This window comes from Macrosteles quadrilineatus, unplaced genomic scaffold (genome assembly GCF_028750875.1).
Source record: "Macrosteles quadrilineatus isolate MER2022 unplaced genomic scaffold, UCM_ALF_1.0 Scaffold_1__1_contigs__length_201487025, whole genome shotgun sequence".
NCBI lineage: Eukaryota > Metazoa > Arthropoda > Insecta > Hemiptera > Cicadellidae > Macrosteles > Macrosteles quadrilineatus.
The window spans coordinates 151,221,392-151,246,272 of record NW_026542594.1 but is presented as its reverse complement, the minus strand read 5'-3'; the positions used below and the strand labels follow the sequence as shown (position 1 = coordinate 151,246,272).

Below are 24,881 nucleotides of genomic sequence, written 5' to 3'. Positions count from 1 at the left end.
CAGGCGTAAAAGCGTTTTGTAAACCATGCAAGTGGTGTTTAAATAATGCAGCTTTTGCGTGTTATATCTATATACGGTTGTCAAGGCTGACTTGTAATATTTGAAAAAGTCCTATTAATTCAAAAATCGGCCTCTAGTTAGTATAATTCCTGAGATTTATTCGTAGTTTCATTGTGCTCTGTACTCCTCGCCAACCTCTGGGTGTTGCGAAGCTCAGCACCCTCCCTAGCCCCAGTAGACCCCGTTGTCTAATGAGCAAAGCTAAGGTTTCTCTGAGATTGCCGATAGTTAGCCGATATTCCCACAGCATGGGTCACCCGAGACTTGTGCAGTTTTTGCTGCGCTCCTGACAATACTGCGCCTAGCCCGCCCCGCCCTGCGCCTTGCCTGTGTCTCACGCTTTGCGCAGCTTATAATCTCCATTCAGCCGAGTCATCGATTCCCGCCTCCAAGATTATCTTGTTTCCGTCATCATTGGTGCTTTTGTCAAGCGTTTTGCTTGTGATGTTGAAAACGGGGCTCATCTGCGATATTTCCTGCTTTGACGTTTCAAAAGTAGATTGCAATCTACACTCGAAAAAAAGTGATCGATCGAAAGCGAACCTGTCTTACGGTAATCTCGTACATTTTGCTTATACGGAGTTACCAGCACAAGACAATTCTGACAGTAGGGGAGTGCCTGTGTTTGGATATAACCCAGACCCCGCTGTCGCACTGGTCTGGTCTTCACACCCATCACATCTGCCTAGTCGGTAGAAGTAAATTATTGTGGAGAATATGTAGTAAAATGTGCAATAGCCAGTAAGAAGTAGGGTCCAACGTTAAGCATTAACACTCACACACGACGTAACCAATTTTAGTTAAGGGTCTATACAGAGGGACTTTCACCAATTTATATGTTTATCTAACAGTTATCTACTGGATTAATCGGATAAAGGAATTTAACAAGTTTACCATTCAGACTAACTCGCTATTGTTTAGCCGGAATTGTTAACAGTTCCTCGATATTAATGCGCTATTGTGTTATGCAAAGTTTGTTCCAACAATTCATCATCATCTCGAACAATGTAAACTTCGCGTCACCTGGCAACGGCACTCCCGCGTATCAGTGTGTATGTGTGTATGTGTGTTAGATCAGCTGATTATTCCACCAGGATCAAGAGGTAAACAAACTCTGAACAATGTGCACATACTACTTTGATGGATATTACATCTTGTATGAACGCAAAACACCATATAAGTTCCAAAATTTGAGATTGACAGTTATTTTAGATTTTCAACTTGAAGTACCTGTTCTATAAGAGTTTTTGTGTAGTATGAAAGACAAAATACACCTCACAGATAATTCCTGCGAAATGTGAAACAGCCTATAATTAATTACAATGAGGTTTGTGTATAGGCAATCTCTTCCTTTATTTCAAGTTGTATTAATTAATTAACATTTTCAATTCCCTACATATGAGCATATATTCACACATCTGAATGAAACATATATTTTTAGAGTGATGATTGGAATTAACAAAGCACTCTTTACACGGTGCGGTGTTGAACGCGTTGTACAGTAGTAGTTTCAACAGTTCGATTTTTTATCAGTTTGTGTACTGTCAAGTAAATACAAATGATATTGCACTAAGTATCAATTAAGCCTAGTTGAAAACGCTACATACAATTAATTAAGATTACACCAACTACGACGTGGATGCTTCAGAGTGCGTTTTGTTGAAAGCCAACAAGAGTAAATAAGAATGCATGTCAAATTAATTAAGATGATAGTTGTGTCACCGACTTAAATTAGCTGGTCCCAGTACCATTCATTAAATCCCAATGATGACAAAGACTCCTCTGCATGATGGGTATTGCACGTTGCGGTCTCAGGTCCTTCATTATAATACATCGCCGATACCATGCGGTCGTGGGTCGCACCTCGCACCGTTGTAGTGTGTGGGCGACACGAGACACGACCATCGCGATCGTGATACTCGGGATAATATACTGTACTATATTATAGCACGTGACTCACCTCATGTGGTCTGATCATTGATCAATCACCCTGAGCTATGGCAGGAACAGTTACCATAGCTCAAGTTACAAGAGTTTCCTAGAGCAGATGTAAGGTTGAGGTTGGTTATGTTTCAATGATAAACTTGAATGGATTTCAAGATGACGTCGACTTTTGAAGATACAATATTATCGGTGTTTCGATTTTTTGCGGTCCAAACTGCTGTTCTTTTCTAAAGCTTACATCTATCTAGTGTATTAGAGACATTGATTTGTTTATTAACGATGGATATAGCACACTTAGGAGATGTGTGGCTCCAAAAAGCATTGTGTACCTGAAAGTATATTCCGGGGTAATTTCTTCCTTAACCAGGGAGATTTTGAAGTGGAACCCTACCTCACCGTCTTGAAAAAAACGAAGAATTGTTTGTTTTGTAAAATATTTTGTAGAAAATAAAGTAACTCAAAATCTACGCATCTTTTTTCCTACAATGAAATTAAAAATCAACATCCCAGTCAACGAGTCAACACATGGAGCTATGCACACGGGGATGGTTAGTAAACTCAAACGGACTACTGACAAAAGACAAGATATCTGATAAATTATTGGATTTACTTACTATAATATAATAATACAATCACCTCGTCACAGCTCTGAAGTTTCCGTTACGGCCGTTTCGGCATCAAAATGCCATCATCAAAATATACATCCATATACATATATATACATCCACCAGATTTGGCGTCGTCAAACTTTAACACGATAAAAAACATTTAAAATATATAAAACAAGAGACAGGCCTGTCGCGCACATGATAACCGATACGAGTGCGGAAGCTGACTGGCATGGCAAGTAACTGACCGTACTCGTATCGGTTATGCGGAAGCTGACTGGCAAGTAACTGACCGTACTCGTATCGGTTATGCGGAAGCTGACTGGCAAGTAACTGACCGTACTCGTATCGGTTATCATGTGCGCGACAGGCCTGTCTCTTGTTTTATATATTTTAAATGTTTTTTATCGTGTTAAAGTTTGACGACGCCAAATCTGGTGGATGTATATATATCTGATGATGGCATTTTGATGCCAAAACGGCCGTAATATACGGAAACTTCAGAGGTGTGACGAGGTGATTGTATTATTATATTATAGTAACCAATTCAGCTCAGCGGCTAAATCATGTCTATGGATTTACTTAGTTCAACAATACGACACTCTCGACTTTACAAGTACAGTACTGTACTATAATTAGTGAGTTGGTGCTTGACGATTTCAATTGGGACAAATTAATCGCTCTTTATTTGGACGCGGCTTCTAGAGCTCAGGTCATTGATTTACTGCACACACTTCATTGCTAGTAGCGTTGTTTATTCTGGCCAGACGTTATATATGTATTACAAACTTAATCGTGTACTTCTCCTTGATCCTCGGCATGCCATAAAGCAGTTTCTAATACTTCTAATTAGGATATTTTATTAATCGATTCTAAACTCTTAACGATTACACCCATGAAATACTCCCAGTTTTAAGTGCCGTTACGCACTGTCATTCTTTTAACGATGTAATTAAAAGAAATTCATTGATCAATAAACCAACAGAGAAACCGATAAAAAACAACGGATGTCCCCAGTTTTCCGATGTTTGGATCCGTTGGACCCCCAAACAGACCTCAAGAGCGCCAATTTTAGACGTTTGCGGCGATAGACCGTCTTTCAAATTGCCAGTTGTATCACTGTTTAATGGAAACCGAGCCCGACGTAAATCCGAGAATAGAGAATGTAAATCACTCAACGGTTGTTATATGGGTACATGTTATTGGCTGCCAACAACACATTTCTATTGTGTTCTAGCTGTGAGCGCTGTGAGTCGGTCTTTCTCTGTACACGCGCATCCTAATGCAGTTTGTTACTCTATGCCTCATATCTATCTTGTGGATTTAATATGAAGTTCCCATTCACCCTTTCTTACCCTACCCTTAGCTTAAATTTTTAAATTGCAAGGTACCCCTTTTGACACATCAATGTTGCAAACTAGAGATCTCTACGTCAATCCTATCAAACTTTATGGATTATAAATTTGAATTTTTCGCTCCCTTTAAGAAAAATACGTTTTTTTAAACAGCTGTAGCTCGAAGAGAGAGCTCGGTAAGAGCTAGCAAAGTTTTGGAAGAATTATCATGGTCAGGCACTCCGAAAATCGCACTCCTTCACCTTTAAAAATCGCCCTACTTCTAAAATTTGTATAATTTTTCGAATCTTTTAACGGGTTTTTACTGAACAAGTATTTTTCAAAGGTGTGACTAGCTGGCATGCTTGTTAAATAAAAAACCGTAAAAAATCCGATAAATTTACCCATTTTAGAAGTAGGGCGATTTTTTAAGGTGAAGGAACGTGATTTTCGGAAAACGCTTGAGAGCGTTTTGTAGAAAATTTTATTCATCTCCATGAACGTTCTTTCAAATCTTTGCTATCTCTTACCGCTACAGCCGTTAAAAAAAAACGTGTTTTTCTAAAAAAAGGGGGACAAAAATCAGATTTTGAAGTGCCACAACGTTTTATAGCATTGACGTAGAGATCTCTAGTTTGCGCCATTCTTTTTCTTTTTTCATGACCTCACATTTAATCTGTCAAAAGGGGTACCTTGCAATTTAAAAATTTTAAGTTAAGGGTAGGGGGAGAAGGGGTTGAATGGGAACATTGGTAACTTTGACTGACATACTATTATAGCATTTGTAGCAATCTAGACGACGTTTTGACAGACAATGGACAAGGACTGGCTTATTATTGTCAACAATCGTGGTATTGTTCGAGGAGTGATTATTATAGGACAAGGCGGGTCTGGCTAGGTGTAGACACGCAGCGTCTATCAGTGAGGTAGGAAGATATGTTGGGGGAGACGAGGTATCAATTTTTCATCTCTTGTCAAAGGGGATTGTAGTCGCTCAGTAACCATTACCTCAGTTATGTGCCTTTCTGTCAACCATTACTGTAGAAGTTTAACGTTTACGTGTTTGGCATGATATTCCTAAAACAGCATCGCCCAAGTACCGTAGTACTTCTTTAAAAGAAGAACAACAATGGGTTGCTTTAGACCTAAAAAATCGATTGTAAGCCTTATTTTGTTGATAGGTAATTTAATCTGCCTTGTTTATCAGTTTAGGAAAAGAAAAAAGTGAGAAATTCATATAATTTCCCACGCGTTTCCACTAAAACGATAAAGAACTTCCATTATCATACTGTTGGAACTTTACGGTTGGGAATCATTTCGACATACAAGTTAAAGTGGCTTGTGACTACCTTAGAAATAGAAAATGACCCTAGGATCTTGTAACAATTCACTGGTTGAATTGTCTTGGTGATGTTTTTGTGTACAATGAGTGAACTCCAACTCTGGCCATTTAGCTTTCGTCGAAAGCGAATAAACTTGGGTTTCACGTCCTCAATACACAACAAACATTATATTTCGTCTGAATGTTTTAGACAGTTGTATAATGAAACTTTTCACCCCCGAGTTGTGGTAATTATTACTGTCACATGGCACGTGAGCCACGCGACTGTGTGAGAGAGACAGATACAGCAGGTGTGCCGTGTCTCTCTCAGGCTACATTACACTGATTGTATATACTCCCTCACCGCTCACCGCTCACTGTTATACACTGTTTGTTTATTGTTACGTCAACGTCGTCAACTCGCTGTGACTTATGCACTTGTGTCTAAATGCAGTGGTCGACTTGTGATTCGTGTCATACACAGCACTGAATGCATTTGTCATTGAGCTTATTCTTTTGCGTAGTGTTAAACAATGTGTCGGGTCGATTTAACTTTTTGTTTAAAATCCACATATTCTCACTCGGAAAACTTTAGTCTGGTTTTGGGAGTTACCTAACTATGGCTGCATAGATGAATTCTAATCTTTGTTAAAGGAAACGAACAGCAGTTCATAGTGTATTTGTAGCTTTGTAGCATAACTATGTACGACACGTCTCTCTGGTTTAGTTAATCAAATGCGTTTGAAGATTAGTCTTGTGAGTGAAAGAGTGTGTAATGGCGCATTGGCGAGTGTGTAATCGCCAATGACTTGCGACACAAGACATCCACCGTAGCCCCAAGCCACCGAATTGCGACACAAGACATCTTCCGTAGCCCCAAGCCAATGACTTCCGACACAAGACATCCACCGTAGCCCCAAGCCACCGAATTGCGACACAAAACATTTACCGAAGCCCCAAGCCACCGAATTGCGACACAAGACATTTACCGAAGCCCCAAGCCACCGAATTGCGATACAAGACATTCACCCTAGCCCTAAGCCACCGACTTGCACCACAAGACATTTACCGAAGACCCAAGCCACCGAATTGCGACACAAGACATTTACCGAAGCCCCAAGCCACCGAATTGCGATACAAGACATTCACCCTAGCCCTAAGCCACCGACTTGCACCACAAGACATTTACCGAAGACCCAAACCACCGAATTGCGACACAAGACATCTTCCATAGCCCCAAGCCAATGACTTGCGACACAAGACATCCACCGTATCCCCAAGCCACCGACTTGCGACACAAGACATCCACCGTAGCCCCAAGCCACCGACTTGCGACACAAGACATCCACCGTAGCCCCAAGCCACTGACTTGCGACACAAGACATCTACCGTAGCCCCAAGCCCACCGACCAGCGGAGGCCGAATCAATGCTGCAGGCGCAGGGCCACAATTGAGTAATGAGCGCCCATCTAATCCTATTACCGAGATTCTTCACGTGATGGCCCTCACCCTCTCTCCCTCGACCGATAAATTAAGACCACTTTAATGGCATTTTTGTTAAGACTCGGTTGCGTGTGGCGACCATTTAGGACGGAGTAAAACCCTCCTTCCGTAAAACCCGAGGTTTATATGAGTACCGTAATGTTCGTTAATGACAGAGAATGACCCTCAAATGAAATCACCCGCATAAGGAAGCTTTTAGTTTGTTAAGTTCAATCTTCTGTCGAATTAGATTCACGTAAACACAATTTTATCATTTTATTTCATTTTAATCGTTTCGTAAGTGCAGGGTGTTGCACGGTTAGGTTATCGTCAGCGATTGACAAATTGGGCAAAACAGTTTTAAAACAGGTGACACTACTGTACACAATTTTTAGATAACGCAGGTACTAGTAATATCCCCATTTAATTGTGTTTGCGCAATTAAGACGTTTCCAGGTATAAGTGAGTTCGCACCATTAGTGCCAGAAGAGAGCGGCCAAAACGAATTCGTGAACAGGTGAGCGATCTAGGTGGCCTGTCAGGCACAGTTTATCTGAATGATGACAGCTAATTAAATACACGGATGAAATGGTTTACCTTCAAAAATAAGTGTATACACATAACGGGCTAACATCGGTTTTGTATTTTGGGTACACTCAGTGGTAGTGTCTTATTTTATCTTATTATAAATATCGCAATCCCGACTCTGAATTGCAGCTCGTCTAAAGTCTTAAAGCTTCTGTTGGAGACTGATGAAACTCGTTAAAACCATTAGGGATAGTTGTCGCTAATATCCAGCGGGTGGGGACTGAGGACGGCAGCTGGAGGGATGTTGAGGGGCGACATGTCATAAATAGTGAGGAGAGAGAGCTGAGCTAGGAGCTAGGAGCCACCACGTGTGCTACAGATGGGGAGACCATCAGGTACAGGGCTACGGTCATCCTGGGCCCCTGACACAATGCAGCTGTATATACCCTCTCCACAGAAGATATTCACTGTATTGCCTTGGAGCATCTTAGCTTTCGCAAGATCAGGCACGTTTCCCTCATGAAACTAATCCCTCATGAAACTAATAAAATCGCCCTAAAATTCACTAACTAATTTTGACCGATTACGGTCCTTGAGACCTGGCAAAAGCCAGTGGGACTTTGTAGACACTATTCAAATAAAATTTTAAACAGCTTATTTTATATTAGCCAACTAAACTTCCATTATTTTTTCTGTAGAAGATTCCGAAGTTATACTGTATATGCATCCGAGTAATAACTGTTTGAACGATTCAAACACACTTATGGAACGGAGGAAAGCGCACTGCGCAGCCAAACACTGTTTTGTTACACTTCTGTAGTGGGAAAAGTATTCTTTTCTTCAAACTTTTCGCTTTTGAGAAAGTGACACGAACACCAGTCCAGGTAGCAGCTACCGGATTTAGGAAAAGGGCAACGAAATTACTCTCACCACGTCCTCTCTGTGATTGTTGTATTATTTTTTAGCCTTTTCATCATTTCAACATTATTCTAAATACCGCGGCGTATCCTCTACAGCAGACTACGGCTCCAGAGGTGTCGTAACCCCACGGCAGATGAGGGACAATGTTGTCCAGATGTGTCGTGCGACGTACGCCGCCACTTCCGGGCCAACTGTGAAGAGACTCGTCCGTGGCTTCCGTCATCCTCATCTAACTTACATTCATCGTCTTCTCTCAGGTGCCGGCGGACATCCGCCAACCTCGGCGCATTTGGGTGTCCCGAGGTCGAGCCAACATCAACTGTCAACATGGACATCGCAGCTTATAACAGCTGATCAGTCAGTAACAAAGCTACATAGATCATCCTTACACCCTACACTCATCAGTCATATTTCACATATTTGGGTTGAAATGCGCACCTAGGTAGCGTCCCTTGCCACTTTGGGACGTTGTGAGTATTTCCATTACTTACATATCTTTGTAATAAGACAGGTAGATCTTATTGTCTACCTATCGCGCCAATATCAACTATCAACATCGATACTGCAGCTTCTTATAACAGACTCTACACTGTTGTTTTGGAAGATTGGTTTATCGTTTATCGTGTAGGATGACAAATGTTTGACTGATTGTTCCCTATCTGCTGGTCACTGAATGAGCATCAAGCCATTCTTCAATAACTTCGCATTGAGATGATCCACCTCTCGCTTATATCAAATATCAACATCGATACTGCAGCTTCTTATAACACAGTCTACACTGTTGTGTTGCACGATTGGTTTATCGTTTATCGTGTAGGATGACGAATGTTTGACTGATTGTTCCCTATCTGTCCACTGACTGCCCATCAATCCATTCTTCAATAGCTTCGCATTGGTATGATCTACCTATCGCGCCAATATCAAATATCAACATCAATACTGCAGCTTTTTATAACAGACTCTACACTGTTGTGTTGGAAGATTGGTTTATCGTTTATCGTGCAGGATGACGAATGTTTGACTGATTGTTCCCTATCTGCTGGTCACTGACTGCGCATCAAGCCATTCTTCAATAGCTTCGCATTGGTATGATCTACCTATCGCGCCAATATCAAATATCAACATCAATACTGCAGCTTTTTATAACAGACTCTACACTGTTGTGTTGGAAGATTGGTTTATCGTTTATCGTGCAGGATGACGAATGTTTGACTGATTGTTCCCTATCTGCTGGTCACTGACTGCGCATCAAGCCATTCTTCAATAGCTTCGCATTGGTATGATCTACCTATCGCGCCAATATCAAATATCAACATCAATACTGCAGCTTTTTATAACAGACTCTACACTGTTGTGTTGGAAGATTGGTTTATCGTTTATCGTGCAGGATGACGAATGTTTGACTGATTGTTCCCTATCTGCTGGTCACTGACTGCGCATCAAGCCATTCTTCAATAGCTTCGCATTGGTATGATCTACCTATCGCGCCAATATCAAATATCAACATCAATACTGCAGCTTTTTATAACAGACTCTACACTGTTGTGTTGGAAGATTGGTTTATCGTTTATCGTGCAGGATGACGAATGTTTGACTGATTGTTCCCAGATAGCCTATCTGTCTACTGACCACGCGGCCACATACAGATTGGCCAATGGTTTAAGGGTCTTTTCTAACATACAGATTGACCAAAGGTCCTAATGAGCAGGGGCAAAAAATGGGGGAGGAGCTTACAGCAGCGATGTCCCGTGGGGGAGGAGCTTGTCTATTCAATCAAGTGTTTGTTAACTTTTTCTAATCTTACCAGTCACAGAGGTGGCCAAACTCAAGAGACGAATTTTACTTTTTAAAACACTAAGTTTTATGTAAACTGTTAATCAGAATTCATTGTCCTACTTCTGGATATTGCTTTATATTAATTAAATTGTTTTTTTGCCTTACAATATCCTTATTAGTGTTGGTATCCTTTTTTATGTTGGTCGCCGCCGGCCCGACCAAACGCGTGCACGCACCGTGATGGTACCAAAATAAATGTAATGAGTTTTTTTACGTGTGTTCTGTGTTTTATGTTTTAAATTGATGACGAATCTGAGAAGAGGAGATGGACCGGAGGACGTGGCAGTCGCCACGAAACATGTAGTTATGTACCAACACTAAAACGGATATTGTAAAAGTAACAAAACAATTTAATTAAACTGTTAAGTAAACAAATAAGGTTTTTACATTCAACTGTAGCTTAAACAAAACAGTGCGGTTTTCTAATACAAATAATCTAAAATCCAATCGTATGTTCGTTTGTCCTTTATGGACTCCGAAACCGCTCGACAGATTGCAATGAAACTTTCAGGTATTATTAAGCATTATTCAAGGATGGTTTGTGTGAAGTTTGGTGCAGATCCGTCAAAAGGGCTCCGCCCCAGTGGCTCTGGAGTTTCCCAATGTTAACCTTATGAGTACTCATATTTAAATGGAATTAAATAATCTCAACAGCTGGTTCAACTAAACAATTTGATTCTGTGATGTTCAATAGCATTAAAAAGTAAATAGGTTAACCAACAGGGTGCAGCACTATTTATTTTTTTTTAATTTATGACAACAGCTAATTTGCAACCATAAGGTGAGTGAGCGTAGCGAACGAACTTCAATCTGGAGGCGAGTTAGCGTAGCGAACGAACTTCAATCTGGAGGCGAGTTAGCGTAGCGAACGAGCTAACCTGAAGGCAAGTGAGCGCAGCGAACGAGCTCCAACCTAAAGGTGAGTGAGCGTAGCGAACGAATTTCAACCAGGACGTGATTGAGCCATGCGAACGAGCTCATCTTGAAAATGAACGAGCATTTGACACAAAACCACATTAGGACAGGACGACGTCTGTCGGGCCAGCTAGTAGGCTATAAAATCTAACTAATTGCTAATAAACTCACTATTAATTTTCTTTTCAAGTACACAAAGTATATATTTTTTGGGAGGTCGAGTTGGCTACGAAATTGTTAGTTTGTTTGACCTAGTTATAGCAATAAGGATAATGTTACCATTTAAAAGTCCTGAAGTGTTCTTTCAAGATCCAAAGTATAAGCATTCTCGTTTTTATGTGTATACACATTGTTTGAAAATTACCTTGAATATCCACCCTTCTTAGTATTTCGCACACGATGTTCATTTTTAAGTTCACAAAACCAATCTAGCAATATTCATTATAGGAGTAGTATTTTAACAAAAGTTAAAAAAGGGAAAAATATATTCCATTGGAAGTGAAATAACCCGAATTTAATGTTCTACCACAGAATATAAAAATCTACTCACTTATTCAACATTTACGAAAACCAAAAATTTAAATTCTAAACTTCAAATAATTCTTAACATTTTGCCTTAAAATCCTGAAATAAATAATAATTTGTTATTAATATTCAGTCAGCTACATTTTCAGTTGCCGCTAAAAGAAAATAATAACTCCAAATTGGAGGTATTATTCCGTTTGTATGATATCCCGTGAAAGCATATAACCTCGTCATATTAGCTTTTAAAATTGCATAGTTTGTGCTGAATTCTGTTGTCAATAATATGAACTTTTTCAAGTTTACAATGAATTTTTGTTTACATCAAAACATATGTCCATGGTACAATTTTGTTTACATCCATACGAAAATTGGGTTATCTGTAAGTCGGTGATGTTTAAGTTAAATAAAGAAAATGTTGTATTTTTTGTATAAAATGTAAAGAAGAAAATGGTTTACGTTAGATTTTGTGTTTTCATAGTATGTGTCATTAGTATTATTAATCTTTCTAAGTTGCCTTGAAGAGATCGCGCACGCAATGAAAATAATAGAGATATGATGAGACATCATGTTATCACCCTTAAAAACTACAATATATCGTAGTACTAATATTGTGAAATTTTGTGAATTTGTTCATTTGTTTGATATCCAATCACGCATTAACTACTGGTCGGATCGGGTTGAAATTTGGTATGAAGATAGCTCACATTCCCGATTAACATATCTAGACATATTCTTATCCCAAAAATCATTTCGGGCTCTGCCCCAATGGCTCCATAGTTTCCCATGTTAACCTTATGAGTATTCATATTTAAAATTAATTAAAAAATGTTGTCAGCTTTTTCAACTACACAAGTTGGTTCTACGATATTCAATAGCATTAAAGAGACCACCTCTGTATCTGGTAAGATTAGAAAACGTCAACAAACAGTTTACTTGAATAGACTAGCTCCTCCCCCACACACATCGCTGCTGTAAGCTCCTCCCCCATTTTTTGCCCCTGCTCATTAGGACCTTTGGTCAATCTGTATGTTAGAAAAGACCCTCGAACCGTTGGCCAATCTGTACGCGCGCGACCACGCCTCGATCTACTCTTTTATAGCTTCTCATTGGTAGGCCTATGATAGTTTTTTACATTCAATTCATCGATATCTCGCTAATCTCATACGTTGGATCCGAATGAGAGATTATTCATCTGTTACAAAGATGCGTTAAATGAGACATTTTTTACTTAATCTTGAAATGATCAGAAAGACTTTTGTTGTGCAATAAATTAGATCACATTTTAGACGGTTGTGAACATAATGGGGTACTGTACATTTCAGGTTTTATCTGCAATGAGTCGGTTTGGTCAAATAAAAATCAACATCACCACAAGTCAGTTGCGTCAACCATGATTTCCAAAGAAACGTAAAGAATGCCTAGTATTTACAATTTAAGGTCTCACGTTGAATAAAACTAAGTAGGATTGTCAGTTACGAGGTGATTAGGTGTTTGTTATAATGGAACATTTCCCTATGTTGGTAGTTAAAATATGGAGTAAACAAAGGAGGAATTTGCCTACTTCTTCTATGTGGCAACTTATAATCGCTCAATACAATGTAATGTTCTGCAATAGTGTTTAAAAAGTGATGTAAACAATGTTATTTATAGGTTGGTTCAGTAAACCACGGGTTATTGCTATTTATCCACGTCTGCACAGGTCCACGTTGCGCCATATCCTGTAACACCTCAGTCTGTTTGATCTTCGTTGGCCTACTCGGCTCGGTCGAAATAACAAAACGTCTCGTATTTGGCTCTGGCATTTGGCCTCATATTTTAAATAAAACTAAATGTTTCAAATACCGCATTTTTGTAGGTGTGCAGGAAAGTATTTTTTTTAAATTAAGTAAAAAATGATAAGGACACTTTGTGATTTTATAAGTTATATAGTTTAACTTATAACTTGAAGAACACTAGACAACCGTACAGGATTGTACAAGCATAGACTCTTGAAATGAGGACTGAAAGAAACTTTAGTTTTTCCAACTGATTTAACAAACAAAACCTTTGACTGATTCAAATCGCTACCCAGCCAACTGATTTTGTACCTGTAATTTCTGAATGATTTTATGTATCGCCTAAATACTATCCCCCATTGCATTTTGATTCGTAGACTGAGTTTAAGTCATGTCCAATGTACATTATGACTATCTAGTTATACATCAATGTTCGACGAATCAGACTCAGAGTATTACACTAATGTAAGTATCGACAAAGTGGCAGTAACAGTTTCCTTAGCCGCTTACCACTTTTCGTAGCCTACAGAAATCCTGTGACCGGCTCCGTCAAATAATTGAAATTATGATCTGCCGTCGTCAGTGTGGATTTTTTAAAGTCTATTGAACTAAAAACGATATCCAAGTGTAAATTTAACGAATATTCATTAAACACTACCCCGCACCACCACGACGTGTGCCAGCCCCCCCTCTCATCATCAGTGCTGCGAGGAGACACGGCTATTTGGAGTTCACGCAGCTAAATGAGATGGTTTTCACCATTTGACGAAAACATATTATATCCGGTCTAAAATTGTAAAAACTCAATTTGTGGGGAATGCTAGCTCTCCTCAATTAATGCAAAGTGTACAGAAATAATTGAGCTCTCCATTTCCTTTCGTTAACCTAAAACCTACAACATAATCATAGCATAGACTCCAAAATCAATTGGCTGACTGTTGTTAGTTGTTCACTAATTTTTCTGAACTCCTGGTAAAAAGTCCCGATTGACTTTGACTTTATTTTGGTTTATGGGCTGGAGAAAGTAACATGTTTTAAAAGGTTGTGTTTTAAACATCGATTTTTTTTGGCAAAAATATTTTCTTTAGTGGTTTGATTATAATAAATTGTGGTCTTTTTCCATATAAATACTGTGTATAACCGGTTGAACCGAGTTAGGGCTTAGCTCGAAACTTAAATACCCTTAAATGTATTGGATTCCAATAAAAAAAAACTCTAAAAATTGTATATGTTTCATTTAATTGTTCTCTGACCATTACACTGTACCACAGGAAGTTTGCACATTTGAACTTGAAACTACAACATCATTAAAGCAACAAACCAACCAGTGGGAGGTCCACTGAGTTGTAGATGCATTTTAATTATCTAATTGCTCCAGATTGGGCTGTTAAACAATTAGCTCAATTAGTCGACGTTACGTACTCAAGAGGTTGTTTGTGCTCATAGAACACTTATTTAAACTTGCTCTAAAACAACGTTAACGTATTATAATATGGAAGTTTCAACAAAGCATTAAATTGTGTCACAGCTTCCTGCAATTATTAAAACGTATACTGTAACGTCTAGATTTTGTGTTGCAAATGTCCAATGATCCCGCCGTGTAAAGTAACTCATAAGGAGGGACATCTCTCTCGGTCGCTTGTAAAACCTAAAGAACTATGCAACTAGAAGGGAGATACTGTAGTTAGTTTGTATTGTATGGAATGAAATAACGAATGGTCAGGTGATCTAAAGTAAAAGATTATCTTTTTCTTTAGGGCATGTTTTATCAAGCGGAAGCTCTTTTTCTGTCCAGATCCTATCAAAACTTTGCTAAGAAGTGGAAGTTAATATTCTGTCCCTTTTTTAACAGGTTTTGGCTTCGTTTTTTTAAACGTTTACAGACTCCTCCAAGAAATGTAAATAATCTTTAATTACGTTTTGATTTCGTCCATATACCAGCACGAAGTGGAATCGTTAATTTTGCACGAGTTTCCAGAATTAGCCAGGTAGTAGTTCTACAAGCTCTGTCACCCGTTGCATTGTCGAAGCATCGCAGTTTAGTCAGAGAGATAAATATTTGTGTGTTTTGGATGCATGACAGACAGCGTCGGAGCAGATGCCCGCCCAGTAAACAAACATTGCACCAGACCCAGCCTCCGCTCCGCTCACCTTCCCAAAAAGCAGTTTAACTTGTGCCGTTCCTTTTTTGAAGTGCACACACAGTTTAACTCTCCTACTACTACTACAAATAGGATAACTACTAATCCGCCTATTTAGTAGGTTGAAGTGAATATTCGCAGACTTCATTGCTCAATTTCAGTCAGAAAACAAATTTATACAAGAGTCGGTCATATTAAAAATACTCTACACATCAATGGTCATACGAGTTACATCAATCAAACTAAAAAATTACCAATTTCTCCTTGGTATTTCTTAAATTTTAATTGATTTAGACGCAACGTCATGTCAAATATAAAACGAATGTTAATTTCCTATTTTTAAGAGCGAAATTTTCCCAATCGATTCCAAATAAATATACTTGTTTATAAGAACAATATAATTATTCATACAGGAAAGGTTTTTCTCGCACGTGGTTAGTGAAGGCCAAGTAAGATATTATACATTTGTACAAAATTAGCCCACAGCGTTGAAAGGGAAGGCCGCAATTAACTCGGCAAGGATGATTTATTAAGCACTTCCCAACTTCCAAGATATACAGCTGAGTGCAGAGCCGTCGCGCGTCGTGCGTCGCACACTCACATCTGTTGAAAGCACACATTGTCAGTCAACCCGGCTGTTTTCCCGTTACGTTTCCAGAATCCATTTGTAGGTTTAGTCAGCAGCTTGCTTTGAACTCTCAGTTTGTACACATATTTCGCGTCGAACATCACCTGAATGAATGTTCTTTGTTGCTCGAGAATAACCTCTACGACTCCATGGACCACCATCCTCGCGAATGTAGTAAGGGTTGACGAGGTGTTGAGGGTTTAGGGTGAGAGAGGGTGTGAACAGAAACATGTATCCGCCTTCTTCAGCCCATCACCATCTCCGTCGCGAGGGGCTGACAAAGTAGACGACCCAAACCCAGTTTTATAATTATCATTTTTGGTTAAACATGTTACTCGTTGGTTACACGGTACCGTTTCTTCCTAAGGCAAAAACTTGCACAAATACATCAATCCATGTATGTACCTTTTATCAGTTCCAAACTCTACTAAATTGAGGACTTGACCCTGCAGTGTCTTGTCAACTTTGTCAAGTAATAGTGTCATCAATCTATATTGATGTGAAACAACACGATCTGAAATATATTTTTGCCTCTTACTCTAGTGTTACTTTATATGGTTACATCCATTACCTAGAAAGTGTAATAAGTTCTTTGGCATCTTATACTAACAACGAGTCTATTTGCCGCTATTTATAGCTATACTACATCAGCTACCTACGGTACGGAAGTGTGCATATGTTCATTCGGGAGCCCCCAATAAACGAGCATGTACCAGCACTACAGTCATAGCTACACATGGTACAAGTTGGCATCATGTTCCCTTGTTAGCCCCAACACATGTCTGTCTGGTTGTAGCACGTCGAATTGATTCTGAGACACCTCACATCTGTCGCGCTCGTCATCGTCGACCTCAGTAATGGACAGAATTACCCCCTGTCAAATTATACGCCCTGTCACGCCATTCATGGGGTGCCTGTTTAAAACAAAACAATATTTGAATGGGTAGATCTAAAATTGGGGCTTCCGTCGTAGCTATTTTTACCTAGCTATACAAAATATGTTTGAGGTTCCGAATCACAATCAATTCTAAGCTTTAGGGTACTGTATTCGAATCTGGACGAAGCTATAGGTTTTTCATGACCGTTACAATCGCATATACAAGTTATTTACTGGTCTAACCACTGTTAGCTACTGAGTTAGCTACTGACATAACCACCCTACAAACCCCTAAGTTATCTGATGTTGCATTTACATTGTGCAACTAGTTACCGGGTAAAGAGGTTTGTAAGTTAAAAATTCATGACATCGAGTGACTTGTGAAATCTAGATGAAATTGTTATTGTTAACCTAAGTTTCCAGAAATGGTAACGACATCTTCCAATTATTAGCGTTTAGGTGGTTTTTGTCACACAATGATCCCACTACGTGTCACACCTTGTCAAATCTGAGCCTATGTAGGCTCAACAGCTGACGTCAGTGCTCTCTCCACTGCCACAGCTATGTAAAGTTGATATTAGTGGCCAGATATACCTCGTCTCGCAGCTGCCTCGTAGTCGTATGACAGATGAGACGCACCTGTCGAGAGTCGCGGCCGAACTGATCAACTCATATTTAACCCTCCCCTTACCACCATCGCCAAACATATATTTGTGCTGCGTTCTAATGTCAAACGGAATGGCTTCCACATTTGTTTCTCTCCCTTCGTTTCTTCAGTTAATAGCACTGTTGATGAGACCGAGCTCATAATGTTCTGACTACCACAATAGTTACGTAGGGTGGCTACAGGGGTTGATATTTGAGCTGAGCGTAACCCTATGCATCAATTGTAGGTGTACATGATGTGTACTCAATCTGATTGTTGGAGGGATTAGTTTTCGATACTCCACAATTACTTCTGTAGTTAATATCCCCTTTTCACGTCCCCCTAGCTCTTTTACATTCAATTTTGACCCATAAAGATTATGATGTTCAATAATTGTTTATTTGTTTGCCTGGACGGCACATGCTGTTGGCCGGGATGACGTCTGGCGCATGGCCAGTAGAGTCAAGAGGCTCGTCCTCTTCAGGGCGCCGACTGTAGGGTGTAGAACACTCGACACTCGACACAATACCTGGCTAGGCCTCCGCCCCACCCTCGCCACTTGAGTGGCTATCCAGTCTCCTCCTGGAGTGATTAGGGTCAAGATAGCTGGGATTAGAATGGTCAAACTCGAATGCTCTTAAAAGAAATGGGGAAAGGTACAGTTTGAAATAACACAACTAGTCGTTAGTTGTGGTTGTAGGCCTACGTTTAACTCTCAGTAACACAATTCCAGAAAATTTGGGTAGAAAGAGATAATGAACACATCCAAAACCTCACCCAACTCATTCTTTCATCCGTCCTAATGCACATCGAGCACGCTATAGGTTAAAACAGCGGTGTTAGTTGAAAGTGATATGTAACACAGTTCAGCTGTCGCGTTAAGACTAAAGACTCGCAATTATCAGTTTAGGTAAAGAATATAGGTTGAGTACAGCGTATTTGATCCTAAGCATGAAACAAAGTAGTATTCGATGAAATAGTCTAAACGAATCACCAACCTACATACACACGAATCCCTAACTAGCATTGTTTTCAGATTAAATGTTGAATCGTTGTTGGAACCTGTGATTTTATATGAACTTAGGTATTTATTTTAACACATGAAATCTTCAATCTCCAGTCTACATTTCTCAAGCTGTAAAGCATCTAACGTGATAGAAACTACTTACTCCGTGTAAGTATGCGATGGCTCGAGTTGACCGGTAGGGCTATAACAGTAGACTCACGTAGACATTGTGCGGCACTCATACCAATGTTACTCGTCACCATACTTAAAGCTGCTGGTGTCTATTGGCTACCATAATATCTAATCGAACCTGTTACGTAACAACTGAAGTTCTATAATATTTTAAAGCGAAAACAAAAACGCAGTGACTCTTCATAACTATTTCAATTTATCTAACTGTGCTCCTATTCACTTCATTTCTCCTCCCGGGCAGCGACTTTACTCTTGGAGCTCTAAATAATCTATTCTTTTCCGACCTAATTTTCTGACTAGGATCAGTATGAAGAGTGTTGGCGTCGCCCATCCACACGGACTATCTCCCCGTCACGTCAAGGGCAGCTCCGGCCCTGCTCTAGGCCAGCCAGATAGAGATCTTGAGGTATAGGCTGTAGCCGTCACATTAGGCCAGATTGTACACTCGCCTGTCAAAGTTACTTTATAAGCCCGCGAGATTGCGCCTAAAACACCTGTCACAACTGTACAACCTTGTGTTCGGGACAGAACCCTCAATAATATCGCGTAGACAATAATAGGCTAATACAAAAAAAGATCTAGATTATGAGAACTTGTTGTGGTTTGCCATGTACAGTATTTCACAACGTTTATTTACAATTTCAATATAGCCTACTTTGTACCATTATTCCAATTAATGATTATCAACTTGTGTGTTATACGAAGTATTTGTTCTGTATCCTCCTTTGTTTTACTGTTTTATTAATCACATAAGACAATCCAAACAGATACGTTACACAATTTCGCATGTTATATTCCTTGAGTAAACAAAATCGGCTATACAAATCTAACCACAATCCCTACAATACAAATACGACAGTGCAACTCCCTCGCCTATTTAAGCTTTACTAAATAAATTCTTTCACGCATCATTTCTAAAAATAATGTCAGATAGCGTAGTGATCATATGCAGTAAAAAGATTGAGGTTAGTTACAAACAATTAGTTTTACCACATCTTACATGAAAACAATCACGCTTGTTGAATTATTGGGAGCAATTATAGTTTGCAATTTCCATATTATAGTAAGAACTAGTAATACAAGTAGCTTTAATCAATATATCATAAGAGTACTGTTATAACACCTATATCACGAATACTTCAAGTATTCGTGGTTACTAATAATAAGTATGTAGTGGTTAAGTAATGAAATTCTCCAACTCACCAAAAGTGCATACAATAAGAACAAACCGGTCAAGTCGTCCCAACGTCACAAATAGCCTATTACCGCACTGAGTTAAAGACACTATGCACAAAGAATTAAAACACATAAACCTAAGAAAGTATCAAAACTAAGTGTTTACAAAATAAGTAAATAAATATGTTGTATTTATACAGCTGTTAAAGATATGTCATACATTTTCTCAACACATTATCTAAGCTACAATATATTATCATATGACGAAAAAGCCAATGATAAAATAACACCTATACATGTTGTATAAAACTATATAAATCATATCAACGAGCCACGGTATTGATGTTTGATGAGACAACAAGTTTTCAATTTATGGCATTTTCAAAAAAGAAAATTTTACAATATTATAATTTGGTGCACACGAAAAAAATGAGTAATTTACACCAGCACAGTCTGTCGGAGCTATGCTAACTTCAACAACATCCTTTTAGCGAATTTCCCATATAGGGAATAAGCTATTACCGTAGTACTCATGGTAAGACCTGGACGCGGGACCGATTTTTTTTTCGTTTTGAGGTCCCTAGAGGCCAAAAACACCATCCGTTCAAATTCATATATATATATATATATATACAGGGTGATTGATATAAGTGTGCCAGCCGTTTTATTCGAAAACTATAAGAGATATCAAAAAAAGTTAAATGGTAAGTGCATTGGATTTTTTATTAAAAAAATTATAGTCGAGTCAAAAAAATTATTTTAGCCGCCATTTTTCCAATATGGCCGCCAACTTTGATTTTTCTTATGGAACACCCTGTATTTTATGATGTATTCTGGTAGAAAAAGTAATTTAAAGACGATTTTATTCCTGTGATTTTTTTCTTAAACCTAACCGTTTCAAAGATAATAATGGTTTAAGTTGTGAAATTTTGAATGGTTTTCGAGCAAAACAGCTGGCATGCTTGCTTAGGCCTTTATCGAAACTCTTTCTCATGCAGAAATTTCAAAACTTTAACCATTATTATCTTTAAAACGGTAAGGTTTATGAAAAAAATCACAAGAATAAAATCGTCTTAAAATTACTTTTTCTACCAGAATAAATCATAAAATACAGGGTGTTCCGTAAGAAAAACCAAAGTTAGCGGCCATATTGGAAAAATGGCGGCTAAAATATTTTTTTTTGTTTTTTAAATAAAAAATCCAAGGCACTTACCATTTAACTTTTTTTGATATCTCTTATAGTTTTCGAATAAAACGGCTGGCACACTTATATCAATCACCCTGTATATATATATATATATATATATATATATATATATATTAATAAATAATATGTAAAATAACATGAGTACCCTTTTTTTATATTCTTTTTTATTTAATAAATCACAACATGTTTCGTCTCTAAGGACATTTTCAAGTGTGTTAACCTAATTTCAAACAAAAATATTATGTTATGAATAAATACAGCTGTTAATTTTGTTAGTACCTATGTGAATGAATGTTTAGTTGTTGGTTTTTCTAACACTTATAATTTTGTTAAATATAGGATTAGTGGTTTGTGTGTGTACTATATTTAAAATGTTGTTTCTGTCTTCTTTGTAGTGTTTATATATGTGAAAATTTTCTTTTATGTTCATTTTGGTTCCTTTGTTAATAATGTCTAGTATGGTAATGTTTTCGTTATAATTTTTGTATGTATGGTCTGTAGAAAGTATGTGTTCTGCAAATGTAGATTTTTGTGTAGTTCTGTTGTTTGATTTAATTGCTTGAATATGTTCTTTGTATCTACTTTGAAAATTTCGTCCTGTTTGGCCAATATAGAATTTTGAGCAGGAACTGCAGTTTAATTTGTATATGCCTGATTTGTCTTTTATGTCTGATACGTTGTTGTTTGACTGTGAAAATTTGTTAATTAAATCAAATGAATTGTTTCTTGTTCTGTATGATAACTTATAATTTTGGTTGTTAAATGTTTTCCTATATGCTTTGTTAAATGTAGTTGAGTAAGGTAGGCATAAAAATTCATGTTTTCTTTCTTCTTTCTTGACATGTTGGTTTTTCATGCCTGCTTTTTTCTTTATCATTTTTTCTACGGTTTTGCTGCTGTATCCATGACTCTTTGCTAATTTTGTGATATGTTCCTTTTCTTCAATAAAGTCTTCGTTACTCATGGGAATGTTGATAAGTCTATCAATATACGAATGGAATGTTGCCATTTTGTGTTGCCAGGGATGATTTGAATTTGCTGGGATGATGAGATTGTTTTCAGTAGGCTTTCTAAAAATTTTAAATTTATGTAAGTTGTTAGTAAGTATAATATATATATATATGTGTCCGTCAGCACGATAACTCGAGCAAAAATGATCCGATTTTGATGAAATTTGGTACAAACGTGTAAACGTACGTTTATTCGAACGAGTTCGCGATCCAGCATGATCGGACCATGGGAACGGGTGTTTACGGGGGGTTTTATGGGGTAAAAATAGGTTTTTCCCATTTTTGACCCAAAAAACATAAAATTTAGCAATTTATTTCCAAACCATTTTGTAGAGCTTCAAAAAACAAATAATTTAGTATATTGAAGCGTTATTATGCGCCTAATGGTTACGGAGAAAATTCCAAAAAATTGTAAATTTAAAATTCCCATGTTATTCTTATGGAGAATGAGTAAACTGTTGTAGTTTGCTTGTTTATGAACATATTTTGATAAAATTTGGAAAATGTTTTATTTCTTACTAACTATTAACATTTTACAAAAAAAAAAAAACAGTTTTACCCTCCCTGATGCAGCAAACCTAAGTACTTGTTAAACTAATTCTATTTAAATCGGGAATAAATGTTATATTTTTAAGTAGACATTTCAGTGTAAATCCAATCAGTCAAATGGAAATTCGCTTAGTCTGCAGGTTTGCTGCGGCGGGGGTATTTTATCCTAAACTTAGTTACGGCTTTAAAATGGGAACAGGATGGTTCTTTTATTAATAACCATAAAAATACATCTCAGACTCAGACAACCCTTTCTATTTGAATGTTAAAATTTTCTCTATTTACGTACTGCATAATCTGTAAAAACAGGATTCAGAGCACATTGACAAGCGGAGCAAGTGAATCAATAGACGCGGTAATCCTGACTTGGAAGATGCTTGGAGAGGTTCCAAAGTCCAGCGGAAGTGTTGAGGAACACTGCCACTTGGACACGGTTACTCGGACAGATATAGAGCACAATACTGTCACACCATACATAGATTACTAAAGCTTTGGTTCTTGAACACTGTTCTGTGAAGAAGATGTAGTCATACAAGTAGTCATGATGAACACTGCCACTTGGACACGGTTACTCGGACAGATATAGAGCACAATACTGTCACACCATAGACACAGATTACGAAAGCTTTGGTTCTTGAACACTGTTCTGTGAAGACGATGAATTCATACAAGTACTAGTCATGAGGAACACTGCAACTTGGAAACGGTTTCTCGTACAGATATAGATCATAATACTGTCACACCATAGACACAGATTACGAAAGCTTTGGTTCTTGTACACTGTTCTGTGAAGACGATGTAATCATACAAGTATATTATATATGTATATATTATATATAGTATTATATATAGTAGTCATGAGGAACACTGCCACTTGGGCACGGTTTCACGGACAGATATAGAGCACAATACTGTCACACCATAGACAGAGATTACGAAAGCTTTGGTTCTTGAACACTGTTCTGTGGTGAAGACGATGTAATGATACAAGTAGTCATGAGGAACACTGTCACTTGGACACGGTTACTCGGACGGATATAGAGCACAATAATGTCACACCATAGACACAGATTACGAAAGCTTTGGTTCTTGAACACTGTTCTGTAAAGACGATTTAATCATACAAGTAGTCATGAGGAACACTGCCACTTGGACACGGTTACTCAGACGGATATAGAGCACAATAATGTCACACCATAGACACAGATTACGAAAACTTTGGTTCTTGAACACTGTTCTGTAAAGACGATTTAATCATACAAGTAGTCATGAGGAACGCTGCCACTTGGACACGGTTACTCGGACAGATATAGAGCACAATACTGTCACACCATAGACACAGATTACGAAAGCTTTGGTTCTTGAGCACTGTTCTGTGAAGACGATGTAATCATACAAGTAGTCATGAGGAACGCTGCCACTTGGACACGGTTACTCGGACAGATATAGAGCACAATACTGTCACACCATAGACACAGATTTAAAGCTTTGGTTCTTGAACACTGTTCTGTAACAAATACACAGTATGCGATCATAGAAGACCAGCCATGAGCTAATGACACTCCACCAGTTCTTGGTCTTTATCTTTGCTTTTAACTACAATTTTTAAGTACAGTTATTCGTATAATCATGTTAAAAGGTACAGATTGTAAATTCCTAAAGTGGACATAAATGTATCAACAACAAAAGATTTATCATACGACTTGGTGTACGTATCTAAATGCGTCATTCTGTCATTAGGCAATAGATGTTGATAAAGTATCCCCTGTTGTAACAAAGATTACCCACACGCTGTGAGTATTGAGTTCTGAGTAAGTGAGTAGCACTGGTAGTAGGGGCAAGAGACTGCAGTAGCACAGGTCACATACTACGTTGACGGAAGTGTACGGTACGTTGAACCGTAATGTGTGCTACGTATGTTTCCGCTTGTGTATAGCGAATCAAGCTTATCTTTGAGTTCAACCAGTCACTAGCTGGAGTTCTTTTGTAAACCTCACAGAAATCTAAATATCCGCAAACTAACCATGGTTTTCTTCTGTTTGTTGTGATAAAATAATAATTAATTGTTACTTGTAACTGATCGACTCCCTTTGCCATTTTCCTAACGTAAGTCTATCGTGTCTTGCTTCAAGAGGATCGAGACGAGGTGAAAATACGACTCTATTCTACACTATTGTAGTCTTCGCCTGTTAATTTGTAG

General features: G+C 38.2%; 1 protein-coding gene across 2 annotated transcripts in view; it reads left to right on the top strand.

Moving 5' to 3' along the window:
- Positions 1-24,881, top strand: part of LOC128987414 (fibroblast growth factor receptor homolog 1-like) — an 83,498-nt gene that overhangs the window by 4,338 nt on the left and 54,279 nt on the right. The gene's annotated exons all lie outside the window — the stretch shown is intronic.